Source organism: Ambystoma mexicanum, chromosome 9, assembly GCF_040938575.1.
Source record: "Ambystoma mexicanum isolate Mex_15411 chromosome 9, UKY_AmexF1_1, whole genome shotgun sequence".
Classification (NCBI taxonomy): domain Eukaryota; kingdom Metazoa; phylum Chordata; class Amphibia; order Caudata; family Ambystomatidae; genus Ambystoma; species Ambystoma mexicanum.
Genome location: NC_090931.1, coordinates 127,911,481 through 127,928,263, shown reverse-complemented (window position 1 = coordinate 127,928,263; position 16,783 = coordinate 127,911,481). Strand labels below are relative to the sequence as shown.

The 16,783-nt window shown below is 47.1% G+C and overlaps 1 protein-coding gene across 3 annotated transcripts in view; it reads right to left on the bottom strand.

Annotated features, from left to right (window-relative positions):
• Positions 1-16,783, bottom strand: part of LOC138487729 (interleukin-18-like) — a 142,992-nt gene that overhangs the window by 11,045 nt on the left and 115,164 nt on the right. The gene's annotated exons all lie outside the window — the stretch shown is intronic.

Sequence of the window (16,783 nt, the reverse complement as noted above, 5' to 3'; positions counted from 1 at the left end):
AAGCCCATTCATAAACCTTTTACTAACTGCACAACTACTTACATTCATGTATATACCCAAAACAATGGAGTATCTTATAGTTGCCTTTGCACTAAATGTGACTTTCATTATTTCTATCCTAGTTTTAACGCTATATCTGCATTACTCTTGAATGCTTGTGCATAGACTCATCATTCCCACAAAATCAAGGAAAAGAGAAGTATGTTGTGCAGTCACACCTTTTGTGCGTATTGCCTTAGCAGTCGACGCAGGACTTCTACCAGGCACAGTTGGATGTTCTTCGACATCATTTCATGAAAGATGCCGGGCTGAGCTCCCAGCCGCTCCGCTGCCCATGTTTGAGTGTTTCCATCTGGCACCTGCCAAGCCGCTCCTTTTTCACCGGCACCTGCAGGCATCCCACTTTCTCACCCTGGATCCTCCAACAACAGCAGCACCCCGAGTACCCCCTAATTGCTCCGTGCCCATTCCATTGGCAATACCATCATGTAAAAGCTGATTGTTTTATTAAGGGATAAGCTGGGAGGGCATTTTACCTGAAGCGGTAATGTCGCCCCAGCGAGGGGATTACTGCTATTACTACCCTGGCCCGTTGGACCAGAGTACTAATGGAATCTTTTCGGGAGTTGTGAAATGCCGCCAACGTTTCAAAACAGAAAAGGGAAAAAAAATGGCCTACGTAGTCCCTTCTCCCTTTTCATTGTGGCATGTCACAGATCTGGGAAGAGAGGTGACTGAACTCTGTGACAAAGCGGGGTGGGAATGCAGGGGGGAGGGAGGAAGGGGGACGGTGGCCTCCAGGCCTGAGGAGGTTCAGAGTGGCGGGATTACTGTATAGTAATGCCCCCACTCTGAGCCTCCCCATTGGCTGGGAGGACAAAGCCCCACCCCCGCCAGGGACTCATTTCAATTGCTCTCAAGAACACACACAATGTGTTCTCTACCATTTTTGCCAATCATGGGGGAGTAGTGGCCACTTTTCTTTTGGTTCTTGTAATTATCGCCACTTTTTACCCAGCTAACCCCAGTGAAAGTACATTTAGCAAGGCAATTTTTGTGGTACTTTTGGGGAGATTTCTCACACAAGTGCTAAATTCCCTCTACCTTAGAGCCCTCCAGCTCTTTTGCTATATTTTGGGGCTTTGAACTTTTTATTTTCAATGTGTTTTACTTTTGTGTTCTTTGGTTATGGAGTTTCAAAACAACTCCATAGGCATCATCTTTTTCTGTGTGTCACACAGCACCTTCAGTGCAGTGGCACAGGGATGTCTTTCAGACTTCCCAAGGTTTAAATACCTTCTCTGGGACTGACTACTGTCATCCAGAGCATGTAAAGTTAAATTGGCTTTACTAGTCTCTTTAAATTTACAGACCCAGCACACACTATAGAGTGCTGGAGGGGTAGCCTAGCTTCGCCCGAGTCAAAACACTCATGTAACAGTCCAATATTACCATTTCCTACTTTAAATGGCTGGTGGCAGTGGTTTAGATTAAACTACCATGATTTTTCCCAACTGCAAAAAACGGTAGCTAAAAATCAGGTCAGCCATGTTTTTCAATATGGCGCCCAAGACCTACCTGTAAAAACGGACTCTGGTCAACTTTTATTGCTATTTCTTTTAGGAAAGGTCCTTCTTGTGTTTGTGTCTGCGTGACAAACCAGGTTTAGTCCCTTTTTCGTTGGCCTTTGGTGGGCTTCAGTGCTGAAGCCCTCCTCTGGCACCTGAGTGTCTGGGGTGGACAGGATGCGAGGGAGGTGCCCGAAACTCCCTGTGCTTAGTCTGCTAGGAGACCTGAATGCACTGTGGCGTGATTGGCCGGCTGTCTGTCCGGCAAGGACAGCCACCCTGCTGTGTAAGTGACAGCCAGGATGGAATGAATGGGGGGAAAACTGGAAAGCTGCAGCTTTCCTGCTCTGGTCTCCGGTCCCCGTCCTCCGCCTACAGCACTAATGAAGGGAAAGCCACCCAGCGGTAGCTTTTGTTTACTACAGCTGGCTGGCTTTTCCTTCATTAGTGCCGCAAAAGCAAAAGCCAGCACAGGCGGGGCATCCATTTCACAAAATGGATGCGCCCATGTGCTTGCTTTTGCGAATTTTGAGCTTGAATAGCTCAAAATTTTACATAGGAAGTTTTAAAACGGAGAATGCTAGTATTTTTGTTTTTTATGTTGCCTATCTATTTTTTAAATAAAAATTTTTACTAGACCATCTCTTTAAAGCTCTGCCATTTCCCACCTTCTAGCATCATTTCTAACACTTCTATACACTTTTTGCAACCTTTTCCACTGTTTCTGCAACTGTCGACGTCCGCAAACATCTGATGTCATCACATAACTTCCGGACAGTGCCACGTGACCATGCGCTCGCACGCAGCATGATGACGTGTCTGCGAAGGCGTCCTCACTTCGCGATCGGGTCCATGCTTTGGAACTGCATTTTTCGACTGATCTAGGCACCTTCAAGCTCAAAATGTACCCTTGCACAGCTACTACACCTATACTTACTCATTATCCATTAACAATCTAGTACAAAGCACATACTTGGAAGAATACTAGCAAAACTGCTCTTTCTCTTAAAATTGGCATCAGCAATTGCCATCCCTTCTCCCCCAAGAGCCACCACCACCAGCTGGAGGACCTACACAACAACAACAGTATATCCAAAGACAATGAAGAGGACCAAGAAGATGAGGTAGTACCTACCTCTAGCACCCAGAGAGAATCATGGGTGTGGCAGTTCTTTATCACTTTTGGGAGTGTACCAAAGGCTAAAGCTACCAAAGTGAAATGCACTGAGTACTCAGTCATGGACTACCTGGACAGTACTCCTATGGGACCACCTCCATGCGCCGCCACACCAAATCCAACCACCGCAATGCTCTCAGTAAAGGTTGTTCCTTTCTCAGCAAGTAGTAAGAGGTGTTCCTCCACCTCATCTTCCTCAACCAATACTGTAACCACACAGTCTACTTCTGTGGTACACAAAATCCCACCAGCTACCTTGCAAGCAATAAAAGAGGCTGTTGGTCCATATCTTTGGAAGACAAAAATCCTCTGTATATACTGCAACACACCACTCTGCAGGGGGAAGCAATTTCGACATGCGTTTTGAAGCTGTAATCAAGGAGCATGAGAAACACTGCCCACTACCTTAGAAGTAACACACGCGCAACATTGTCCCCCGTCCACCTGCCCCTCCATATTAGTGCTTCTTCCCTCATTTCCCTCCTCCCCTTACGTTCTAAGCTCTCTTGCAAACATTGTTTTAAAACAACAAAATAAATGTTCCTTTAGGAACCACCTTTCACAGTTCAAAAATAGAACTAAAAAAGTAAAGTACATAGAATCAATAAGTTTTTCCAACATTTCCTTTAGCATTTTGTGTTATGCTAATGGGAATAATGTGACTTCCAACCCCCATTCCAGTGTCCGGCACAGGGGATAACAGCCCGGCAGCCCAAGTTATCGGTCCAGCTTTCCTGCTCTGATCTCCGGTCCCCGTCCTCCGCGTACAGTACCAATGAAGGAAAAGCCACCCAGCGGTAGCTTTTGTTTACTACAGCTGGCTGGCTTTTCCTTCATTAGTGCCGCAAAAGCCAGCACAGGCGGGCATCCATTTCACAAAATGGATGCGCCCATGTGCTTACTTTTGCAAATTTTGAGCTTAAATAGCTCAAAATTTTACATTGGAAGTAAAAAAAAAAGTGCTAGTATTTTGTTTTTAATGTTGCCTATCTATTTTTTAAATAACATTTTTTACTGGACTATGCCTTTAAGACCCCCCCCTCTATTTTCACCACTCTTGAGAAAATCCCACCAAACTTTAGAAAAACATTTATATCCCAATGTAAAATTGTTTTTTGCAAACTGTTGTGCAGATTCGTCAAATAGCACCACATTTATAAGCCTTTACATTATTGTGGGACCCCCCTCTACTATTGCCCCCAGTTGACAGAATCCCACAGAACTTGCAAAACCATTCAGAATTACATGCAGTTTCATTGAGTGGCGCCAAAGTTATAAGCCATCCAAAAACTGCTTTTCACCAACCCTGTAATGCAGAAATGGGCACAGATGTCCTAGGACATCAGAAGTGTCCCAGGACATCTGGAGTGTTCGTGGACTTTTGGGGATTAAAACCCATTTTTTGGCTTCTTATGGCCATATTCCATCCATCCTCGCCCCACCACCTCCCCAGAGATCATTTGTTGAGTTTGACAAGTGCAACGTTGCGTTTATTTATTTCCCTGCCGCAGTGTTCTTACTCCAAAAGTCCACAAATCCAACATGGCGGGCGTTTCAGGAAACATGGGGCATTTCATGTTTTTCTCCATCTAATCAGCGGGCGCGCCTGATGTCCGAAGACTTCACGTCACCCGATTGGCCAATCGGATGACTGTCCGCGGACCGAACAGGGAAACTGGTCCGCAGAGCCAGATATCACAAATGATTTTGACTTATGTTTAGCCCGTTATAAAGAAAACTACTGGACAGATTTATGCCAAATTTACAAAAGCACGCTTTCGGAACGAAGCCGCTGCTCCTGCCACAAATTTGGTGAAAATCCATCCAGCGGTGTGATCAAAGTTTGTGGGAAAAAATGAATTTTGGGGACACCCCCTATAACTTTGCTCCCCCTGGACGAAACCTCACCAAAAAAAAATCAGAGCAGGCCAAAATACTTTTTTTTTATTTGCAAAGTCTGGTGAGGGTTCGTCCAGGGGGAACGAAGATATAAGCCACCCGAAAAGTGCTCTTCCTATCGGTTTATCAACTTAACCATAACTACATGCCCGCTACAGCAGGCAGTGTAATATAAAATATCTCATGCTATAGGGTATGAACAAACAGGGCACTGCTTATCTGATCTATTTACTTCCCAACATCCTCCTCTCACACTATTTGCACATGGGACACACATCACTGTTCTAGTGGATGTACACGACTGCCCTGTACTTGGCCAGGCGTGGTGCTATGTTATTGCTGTCCCCAGATATCCGTACATGCACATGGTGTAGTAAGGTGTGTGTACTAGGGTAATTATATACAGGTTGCTATATCTCATATGTACTTACCTGGTACTCCATATTATACCTCGCTCAGAATTAAGACTACTACACCTTACATATAAACTTGTTTTACAACTCAGCCTCATGCTCAGGACAACTTCATTAAGGATTCTTGGGTGCCCAACAAATTCTCAGCGGGGAACAGTTTTAGTCTCTCCAAAACGTATCTCAGTGTAGATTCCAAAGGGGAGCTCCAGAAACCCCTATGCCATTGTCCTGCTTTGTAATCTACAAGTCAACAAAAGGAAAGGCTCTGAATTATGCCTAGTTCTAGGCTATGCATCTGTAGCATGAATAGGTTTCCCTCAAGGTGTCCGCCTGCTTTCTCCTGCTCTAGGCATGTTCACAGCCTCTGGTAACCCAGGAAGGGGAAGGATGCAAGGTACCTGGTCCCGCAGAGTGCGGTAATGGCCATGGGTTCCGCCCTAGTGTTCCCTCCTGGTCTCCTCGTTGCTACACCAGAGCCTTCTTCCTGCTTTTTCTCATCCCCTTTAGATCAGGAAATCTGCACCTAAACCCAGTGCCTGCTCTCTGAACCGATGCCTCCCTATGTTCAGGTTGAGGTAGGTTTCATTTCACTACCTACTGATGTTCTATCCATTCTCCCAATTCCACCTAATGTTTATCTAATAAGTTCCCCTGTTCCTCCTGCGGATGTTTCACAACCTCCTGCTCCGTCCAATGTTTCTTCCAACTTCCTCTAAAGACTCTCGTTCTTCTCTGTCCAGTGTTTCTCCAACTTCCTCTAATAAATCTGCAACCTCCGACTTCCAATGTTTTCACACCTCCACAAAAGTCTCTCCCACTTCTGATGTTTCTCCATGGTCCACTAATAGATAGTCCCATTGTCTTCCTCCGTCCATCTTCTTGCTCGGATATTTCGTTGGCAGTCCTTTCTGAAGCCTTCTCTGTTACTAGCTCTACATCCTCCTGACTCCCCAAATGCATCTCCTTCAGTCTTCTCCTCCAGTCTATGCACCTCTTCCTCTGTCCACTTGCCCGCTCTCTCCAAGTGCCATCCACCATCTGTTCCAACAAACTGCACCCTGGGCTATGAGGTCTTCCTTTTTAGAAGGTCTATGCCCCTCTCCTTGGTTGACTCAGACTCATGAATTACACCTGGAGCTTGGGGTCTGTACTCATTGTGAATGGATATTTCTTAATACCTGCCATGGGGCCTACCTAGTGAGGTTGAGGCTATACATAGAAATTGGGCCATTCATATTTCCATTGAGCGAGGTTCATATGTTATAACAAAATTACTTCTGCTCTGCAGGAGTATAGGGTTGAGTACAAACCAAAAGTGATCCCAATTAAACAGATAAAACCAGCACAGTCAAGCGATATATTTCTTTTGCCTTTCGTAGTAATGTGAGGTGGTGGAAGGCCTTACTCTCAAGGGGGAAAGGGTGAATGTGATTCAGTACTAACCCAGTGCAGCACTGAACAGCGTCAAACATGCAGTTCGAGTTTTTAGAGCTGGGTGAGTGCCAAAGGCAACTCCAGATCGTCCTGGTAGTTTGAAATGTGGTGAACTCGGTTCTACGGACGTTTGACTGGTTTGATGCAAGGAAAAACAAGAAAACGAGGATCCTGGCTGTCTTCCCTTCTCATGAATAGAGGTCTCGGGGACAAGTATAATCCTTGTTCTCAGGCTCCCACTGCACATTTCCAGGGATCCTTTACCACAATAAGGTACTGGACTGCACTGTGGCATGGCAGAGTTGCAGGTCTTGTTCCAGCAGCAGGGTCACTCTAATGCATCCTGTGGAAGAGTAGGAAACAGCACTTACCTCTACCTTTGACACTTGGTCTTTATCTCACTGTTGGAGGGCTCTGGAAAGTCAACTCTTCAATAGAGACCTAACAACGTTCTTCCAGAGGTGTTTCTTGCAATGAGTGGACCAAACTAAGCCTGCCTCAAGGGTCCCTGTTCTTGGAACAAGTGGATCCTTGCCTTCTGTCATCATACCCAAAGTGCTTTTTGCTACAGGATATAGGGGGGCAAGAAGGAAAGATGGAGGCAGAGGGAAACAAGATGGTGGAACCTTCCTCCAGCTGTATAAAACCTTGCCCTGTCTACACTAATCCCTCCCCTTCACTTCTCAATAGAATTAAATGCCCCTTTGGTGTGCAGAACCCCGGTTTTAGGCTATTCCTTGGTGAATGTGTGTGCCTTGTGATTCCTGTTCCAAGCACAGCTTCCTGTGGAGTAGCTATCTGTCTGAGGAGGGTATTACTTGCCCTCACTAAGGAACAAAGAGGAAACCCCGAAGCATACCATCATATTGGTAGCATCCCTGCAGCTGTCAAATTGGCACCTGTGTCCTCTGACTCTGCTCTGTGCCATGGAAGAGCAGACGCTGCAGATCAAGCCACTGATGCAGCAGTGCCCAGGTGTGCGCTGTGCTTTTGTTGAATGGAGCTTATGAAGGTGGAACCTGATTAGGAGGTTACCCTTTCTGAGATGGAATTGCCTGCATCATTTTTAATAATTAATAAAATATAAGTCAGGGCTTCTACACCCTTGCCAAATGCCAATCCTTCACACGCCCCTCCAGCCAAAAGGTTTGATACTCGCCCTTCCAAGGGGCTAGCTCGTCATCCTGGTGAGAATACCTACTGAGGCCATCTGCATTTTAGTGCTGCGACTGAGGTTTGTTCTGGATATCGATGTCCAATCCCTGTAGGGATATGCCCAACGCAATATCTTTTGGAATCTCTCCCTGTATGGCCCTTTAATCCCCTAAGGGTTCTGTGGTCCGTCTTGACAGTGCAGTCAGACCCAAAGAAGTAGGGTTACAGCTTGCTTACTGCCCAAACTACCACATATGCCTCTCTTTAAATGGTGGCCCAGTTGCGCTCTCGCTTGGTCAAGCACTTACTTAGGTGTGCTCACTGTTGTTTTACTGCCTCAGAGTTCAGCTGTGCTACTACTGCACCAAATCTGAAGAAGTCTGTATGAATTATTGCTCATAATCTGGGCTCTTGTGAACTAGAGCCTTGAATCTACCATCTTTCTAGCTCTGGAAGGATGTCCGAGAGGCAGGGGGTCCAGGTGAACTTCTTCGGCATTGTGTTGGAAATAACATTGTTAAGGGGGTGAGGGGGCAAGTGTCCCATACGCCTTGATAAAAAGCTGGTATTATTCCATGAGGTGCGGGAAGGCTCTCATTTGTGTCTGGGTACTGGGAATGTCCCAATTCACCACTGCCTGCACTGGCCTGGAGAGGCTGTTTCTTACCACCACCCACCTGGTGTGCTAGGTAAGGTACCGCTCCCTGCACTATCTGGCACTTGATAGCAAAGCCAGCCTTCTGCCTGGCTTAAAGCACCTGTTTCAGATGGGATAGGTGGTCTGAACACGGTCACGTCATGTAGGTAGGCAATGCTGAAGTCTTCTAGTTTGTTTATTTATTTAGATTATTTATAAAACGCTTGGATGAAGCCCATAGGCATAGAGGCGGTGGGACAAAAACAGACCAACACAAAACAATAAGGATTAGATACCAGGCGCCGGACATTCCTTATTTATAGAGGATGTCTTCAGTCTATGCTTGAAAGCTGATAGGGATGAGAAGGATCTAAGTTAAGGTGGTAAAGCGTTTCACAGGCGAGATGCTGCCCTGGAGCCGCATCCTGCTAAGACTAGAGACAGTTTGGTTTTTGGAGTCTGCAAAAGGCAAGAGTTGTTGGACCTCAGAGTGCACATAATGGGAAGCCAGGAGAGCCAATTGGTGAGGTAAACTGGGTTTTTCCCGTAAAGGCAGGAATGTGCGATACATAATGTCCTGAATGTGATCGCTTACCAATTGATAGCCAATGTAGGGATCTCCCAGCCATCGTAACATCATCACTTTTCCAGAGTCCCTTGACCGCTCAAACTGCATTGTTTTGCACCACTTGTAGACGATTTCATTCACATTTCCCTATACCCTTGAGTATGCTGGAGCAGTAGTGCAGACAAGCTCCTATAATGGCATGGGCTAGAAAAGGGCTAATAGCGCCAAGAGTTTTATTTCATAGGATGTGCTCAACACAAGGCTACTGATGTGATCTTTCATAGTAAGTTCTTTGTCCAGAACCACTCCAAGAGTCTTAACCTTGCGAAGTGTCACTAGTGAGCACTTTGCAATTTGGAAATGAAAATAGGCATCAACCAATTTACACAGATTGGGTGCAGTGCTGACAACAGTCTTTGCATTATTAAGTGCCAACCCATTGCACATCATCCATGAGTGTATGTAATCATAGGTGGTGGTATTGATGGTCATGTTGTCTTGAGTATGGTTGCAGAGAGGGGAATAAGGCACTGTGTATCATCTGCATAGTTGCCATATATTATGTCTATAGCATCCAACAGCTCAGAGAGGTAGAGTGAAGAGATTGAAAAGAATTGGAGACGTACAGGACTCCTGCGGTACCCCGCATGAAAGCGCATACCCTTCTGCCATAGCTTCTTCATGAAAGACTCTGGCAGTCCTGTTTGTCAGTAAGGAATGACCCCAGGAAGATGCTTTGCTGTAAAATGAGGTAGAGTCCTGAGGTTTTGCTACCAAAGTGCTGTGATCTACCAAATCAAAGCCGCAGTTAGATCCAAAAGCATCAGAAGCTAGATGTCCCCTTTATCACAGTGTTGCAAGATGTTCGTTTTGAAGTTCAAAAGAGTGGACTCTGTACTTTGAGCACGTCTGAAGCCTGACTGCTTAGGACCTAAGATGTTATATAGGGCTAAAAACTAATTTACAGTTGGCCGTTTTGTCAAGTATCTTTAGAAGAAAGAGCACATTTGCAATAGGGCGATAGCTGGCTAGGACGTTAGGATCCAACGAAGGCTTGTTCAAGAGTGTAGAAATCCATGTGCGTTTTATATCAAAGGGAACGTAGTTGTCTTGAAAAGAGGCATTTACAAATTCGGAGATAAGAGGAACAAGGAACGTTGCACAGGATTTAATAATAGCCGGGTAGACATCACCTCTACAATTAGTAGGTTTTATATTCTCAAGAGTATGCAACATCTCTGCTTACTTCACCTCTCTGAATTGAAACTGTGGTATTGAGGGGATGCAACCGCCACGTTTACCTTTGGCAGACAGTTTGTCTGAGGTCTCTAAATTGGATGAGATTTCACATTTGATTTTTTTGCAATTTTTCTACCATCGCATTCTGGATGGAGGTGCACCAATTTACATCTTTGGCCACTCTGGTAGCAATAGGTTGAGGGTCTTCCAGTTCTCTCCAGATTTTAAATAGTTCCCTCGAGTCAGATGTTGCCTCCTTGATTCTTTTGCCATACAAAGATTTTTTTAGCTGCACAAATGGCAGTTTTAGATTCCTTAGCAGCAATCCCGTAGCTTGTTTTATCCTCCAATGTTAAGGACTTTTCCAAAACCCGTAATGCTTTGTTTTTCTGATGTTTAAGTTTCAAAAGTTCTTTGGAAAACCACGCTTTTGATGGTTGTGATCTCATCAACTTGGTTTTCTGTGGAGCTAAATTATTTACTGTTGTGGACTTTGCACTGTGCAAGATTGTGGCCAGCTCAGTTGTCGGTTCCTCAGATTGTCCAAAATGGGCGTAAGGAATGGCAACATAGAGGCAGGAGTAGGTTTCCGCAAATTGCGGCATGTTATTTTTGACGGCCGACTTCTGGGTCTCTGTAGGGGTCCTGTCCAGAGTAGCTGGAATTGAATAAAGGAATGATCCAACTAGGTACATGGAATTATTTCCACGTTTTCTACCAGGGTACTATGAGTGACTACCCAGTCCAGAATCATGCCCCCTGAGTGGGTTGCTTGTGTAACCTGATGAGCACAGCCAAGTCCCTCCAGAGTGGATTGAGTAGATTTAGCAAGAGTATCCATAGGGTCATCTAAACCTAAGTTTAGGTCTCGCATAATCATTTTAGAAAAAATGTAGTCGAAATGTATAATAAAATCAGGCATACCATTTAGGGGCCTGTAAATCACTAGGACATTAAAGGGTGATATCATCAATGGATTGCTTGCCTTGTAAAACTTCACAATCAGGAATGCTGACCTCTTTTACTTGATGTATTTTGATTGACTTATGGAAAATGAAAGCAACACCTCCTCCATTTCCAATTGCTCGAGCCACTCTCAGAACATTAAAGTTTTGATGTAGTGCCCAGCTTTGGGAAGGCACCGCTGCAGCATGCAGCCAGGACTCAGTGATGGCACAGAGATCTATCTCATCCGAGATATAATGAGCCACCCTAGTTCAGTGCCTGAGTAAGGGTCTAGTGTTCAGAAGGCAGCCTTTTAGGATTTTTCTAGGGGGTCTTCACTGACAACTTCAGGAAGCATTGTATAGAGGTCAACCAGTGAAGTTTTTAAAGTGAGGTCTGGTTTTATGGCCTTTTTATGCGAGGAGGTTCCGACTCTTAGTGGGGTCTTCAGGTATGTGAGCATCAGCAGATACTCTGCCATTTGATGTTGAAAGCCCTGCTTTCTGAGTATCAAGATGCAAGCTGAAGGACGCGTTTGCATTTTGTAAGGGGTCATGTGGACAAAATATGTCCTTTGTGATTGTGGTCCTGCATTTATCAATGATGATGACTAACTGCTGCAGGTTGTAAGGAGGAAAAAGTCTTCCTGCTGGTCCGGTGCCTTCCACCAATCACCTCAAGCAAGGGAGAGGGAGAGGAGGGCTTTGCCTGCTGGGGGTCAGTCATAGGCAGTACTGCGACCAGCATTGTCATAAGGTTCTTGTTGAGGCGGCATAACCGCCTATAGTGTATGTGTATAGTAAAGAGGCTTAACTAGGGCTAATCTAAAATATTTCTCAACGATAGCCGAAGTCCTTGACCTAATGCTGCCTGTTGCCATGGTTGATTGCAGCGTGTACACTGTTCTACTGAGAGAGAAGCCGGGGACAGGCTTAACTTAAACTATTCCACCCTAGATCGGTCGTGCGTGGACGAGAACTGTAGATAACCGGCCTCACAAACACGCCAGCACTAACGGGCCAGTGACAGCGTTTTGAGGCACGGTTATCCTGGGAAATGTAGTTCGGATGAACCACAGAGAGCACAGGACTGTAAGCAAGCCTGCAGCCGACCCATGAATGAGCACACGTTGCTAGGGTTGAAAGAATACAAAAATCAGCAATGCTGTCAAAGATGAATGTAGGAGATCTCAAAAATATACAGCAGATATAAATCTGCACGTCGCAACTATTAATCAGCAAGTGTGAGTGGCAGTCCTTACTGCCTGGAATAACAGTGGAAATCGCACAAACTCGCCTTCCACAATAGCACAAGCTGGCAAAAGATAAAGTCTGAAACAATGTTCTTATAGGCAGCCAATCCTCACGCACATACAAACTATCCGATATTCCAGATAATACCTTGTTTACAATCCTCGAAAAAGGTGACGGGGGCATTTTTTAACCCAAAGGGTCTAACAGTGAACTAAAAGTGAACTGGCAGTGCCCTTCTGCAGTGGAAAATTATAACCGCTCCTTTGCATGATCAGATGGGCCGACCTTCCAGTACCCTGAAGTGAGGTCAAAGATACTCATGAACATGGCAGTGCCTAATCTGTCACTGAGTTTGTCTGCCTAGGCATTGGGTGCATCTGTCTTGGTGAGCGAATAGAGCCCCGGAAGTCCACACAAAAGTGGGCTTCTGACTTGGGATCCAAAGACCCACAATGTCTATACCGATCCTCTTGGAAGTGGCTTCAAGGAGGGCTTTTGTGGCTCTGCCAGCCTGGCTGGATGCTTGACAAGTATGGCAAGCTCTCAGATTTTTACTCTCTTCTGGCACAAGTAAAAATGGGCAGACAGCCTGTCTGCTTTCTTGGTCATCCCCAAATGGCCTGTGTAAGGATTTCACAGTATAAAGAATAGACAGACACAAGTGATCACAGTTCAAGGGTGTTTATTAAACTGTATAGGTAGGGTGGAAAAACTCCTAATCTAAACCTAAGATGGGAGCATGCTATGACAATCATATCAAAATAAGGCGGTACTAGTGGGGTCTTGTCAAATAAAAGGGCCTATACTAAGAAAAACGTATTGCCAATCTTATGCTAAATACAAAAGAGTGTGGGATAAGATTCACAGGAATGAAAGAAGTGTTCACAAATAAGTCAGTATGTGGTAATTGTGGTGTCCCTTACCCACATTTTGAGCACAGGAAAAGGTGGGCTTTAGAGCACAGCACACGCTTGAGCTTTCCTAGCACAAGACTGGAAATGTATCAGAGGGGCAGGGCCTCCATATCCTTGTCCTTTACTGCTTTTTATTGCGTGTTCTGTCGTGTTTGCCACACAGGAGTTCATGCGGGACTCCTGGCGGTGCACCTCTCTTTTGGTTTGGTGTACAGACCCATGGGATACCCTTATGGCACCCATGGGTGGGGGTACAACCCTGTGCCCCTAGTGTATGTTTTCGGACACCTCTGTGTGGCCCACAGAGCAGGGTACTGGCTGGTGGCAGCTCTGTGCTGAATTGACAGATGCCCTGAGCGTCCTCCATTTTGGGATGCCCAGGCCCTGTCATTGGAATTGCCTTCAATCACCTGTTAACTCTTGTTTTCCCAAAGTCCCGGGAAGCCCTGACTCTGTTCCTTCCCCCTGACTGGCTGTTGGGTGGAAGTTCTATATATGGTAGTGTGAGGGGGGGAGGGCGGAGTGCCGACTAGACTGGCTGAAGCCTTCCCAACGTCCGTATGATGTGGGTATGCCTGTGGGTGGGACCTGGGTGAATGTAGTGTGTGACGAATACACATTCTGTGTTGTGGATGTCTAGTATCTGGTGTTTGACACAATGACTGAGACAGCCCTGCCCGAAACTGGTATGAATGCAGTGTGTAGCGTTGAAGGGCATGGTACTTGTCTGAATCCACATTCTTTGTTGTGAGTGTCTGGATGGAGAAGAATGGCCCGAATGCACTGTGCGCCTGATTGGCTGCCTGACTGCCTTCTGAGTGATTGGTTGCCAGAGTGTTGCCAGAATGTGACCTAGCAGAATGAATGGGAGATCAACAGTATATCTGTGGGCCTCTCCCTGCTAGAATTCTTTCAGAAGCTGGAGTTGAAACTGATGCTTAACCTTGAAACCCTGCTGGAAGAGCAGTATTGCTGTTGCTTTACTTCATCGATCTAAAAGCTGCTGTGTCTTCAAGAACTGATCCGAGAGAGGACCTGGTTAGGCGCCCTCTTCCCGAGCTACGAGGGACCATCGTGCAACGCTAACCTTCGCTGAAGCGCCCTGGAAGTTCGCAGGTTTGCTATAACCGCTTGAAGCCTGTCAAAGTTAGTTTCCCAGAAGAGGGGACTCTTTGACACTGTGCCGTCAACGACTGAAGCCGCAATGCTCCACTGAGTAAGACATTTGATTCCCGGGCGCGCTTGTCTACACCGCCGACCGCCTTATCCCGCCGGAGAAGGCTAGGCTGTCGGCGCATCTGCCGGTGGGTTTCCCGCCACCCCAAGACCGTAGAGACGCCGGACGTCTCGACACCCTTGCTGGGCCACAGTTCCTCACAAACTCTTTGCGGTCCTGAACTATCGACGTCTAGGTGCCCTGCACCCCTCTTCCTTGCAGGATGTCTTCAACTTGTCGATGAACACCGCCAGGACCGAAGCTGCTGCCTCACCACCGTTGTTCACCCCTTTCTTCGAAGGATCTCGACGATCTGTGGCTCCTGCTTTTTTTTTTTTTCCTTTAAATGTGTTAGTACAGCAAGATAAAAAGCAAGACATGTAAAACAAAAACACAACTCCCCTCCACTCCTCCCGCTGGCCTGCCCCATGCCCGTCAGTACGGGGGCTCCACCCCCCGGGATGTCTCCCCCTCCCCCCCCCCCCTTCAGGAGGTGTTTTGATTTTCCATGGCCCGCCGGATGTTGCTGGGCTTATAGGTCAGTGCGGGGAATCTTTGATCATACTCCAACACAGGGGCCCAAGTGTTCTGGAATCGGTGGAGGGCTTCGGCCCTTGCTGCTGTGATCTTATCCGCGATTAGTGTGTCCCATATCTTCCCCCACCCTTGTGTTATAGCAGGGCCGTCTGCAGCCCTTCAGAAGCAGGCGACCACTATTTTTTCCCACCAACAGGCATTGGGTCAGTAGTTTAGCTCTGTTTCCGGAGCATGGATATATCCCAGGAACCAGAGCCCCCATGAGGACGGGTTCAGCCTCCAAGGGGAGGGTCATCTGGGTAATTTGCTCGATAGTGGCTAGGCATAGTTTCCAAATTTGTTGAATCTTCGGGCATGCCCACCACATGTGGAGAAAGGAGCCTGGCTGGCCGCACCCCCTCCAGCAAGCACAATCGAGTGAATGATTCATGTGGTGGAGCCTGAGAGGAGAGTAATACCACTGCAGCAGGACGTAATACACACATTCTCGGTTAGTGATGCAGGCAGATGCCTTGTGTATCCGGGACCAGATGTCCACCCAAGTCTGGTCCTCAATCGGTGTCCCAAGTCAGCCTCCCACTGGGCCATGCATCGAGTTTTTGAAACCAGGAAATCCCCCAGGAATCGCCTGTATAGGGTAGAGATCCGTCCTCGGGCTGGGAGATCCTTAAGGGTGAGTTTGAGCGCTGTGAAGGGGCGGGGGGCGTGCAGCAGCTTGCAGAGTTTGGGGGTGGGAGCACCAATGGCGTAGCTGGATATATGTGAATCTATCTCTTTCTTGGAGTCGAAACCTTTCCTTACATTGTTCAAAGGTGCAGGGTCAATCCCTCTCATAAAGTTGTCCCAGAGTTTCTAGGCCTCCCACGATCCAGTTTTGAAAGTTCTGGGGGTTTGCCCCAGGCAATAAAGCCGGGTTGTGGAAGATCGGCGAAAGGGGGCTCAGTCCTCTCGGGATTCCCTCATTTCTCAGCGCCCAGTCCTAGCAGCTCATCGTGTGTTTAGTCGCCAGAAGGAGTCCCTGCCCCCGCTCTCTGAGGGAGGGCGGGATGTGTGGGAGAAACCACAAGGGAATAGGGGTCAGAGATTGTTCTAGTTCCACCCATCTAGGGCGGTCAGAGGTTATTTGCCATGCACGGAGGTGCGCCAGTTGTGCTGCCACTCTATATGCTTGCAGGTCGGGGACCCCCCCAGTCCACCCAATCTAGCATCGCCCAGAATTGACTTCTGGGGAATCCTCGCCTTCTTACTCCTCCAGATGAACTTAGCCTTCTCCTCTGTAGCTCGCAAAGGGCGGAAGTTGGGATGGCCTCTGGGAGGGATGAGCAAGCGTAGAGGAACTTCGGGAGCAAGTTCATCTTGCAGGCTGTTATTCGTCCCATCAGTGAGATCTCTTGGGTTGCCCAGTGTTTCAGATCACCCTCTAGTTCCTTAAAAAGCCGGGGGAAGTTGACCTGATAGGTGTCCTTCGGGTTTGCGGGGACCTGGACCCCCAGGTAGGGGATGGCCTTCTTCTCCAATTTGATTGGACACAAAGGGATCCGCGTTTTTCCTCGCTCCTCTGGGGAGAGACCCACTCCCAGGGCCACCGATTTGCTGAAGATGATGGAGAAGCCCGTGATCTCCCCATAGCTGGTTATTTCCGCTAGGGCCTGCTGTAGTGAGGAGCGGGGCTCCGAGGTCGTGAGCAAAACGTCATCTGCGTACAGGGCAATTTTGTGCTGGGATGCACCAGCCTGCGGGCCCTTGATGCCACAATTAAATCTGATCTTTTGGGCGAAGGGTTCCATAATCAATGCGAATAACAGTGGGGATAGCGGGCAGCCCTGTC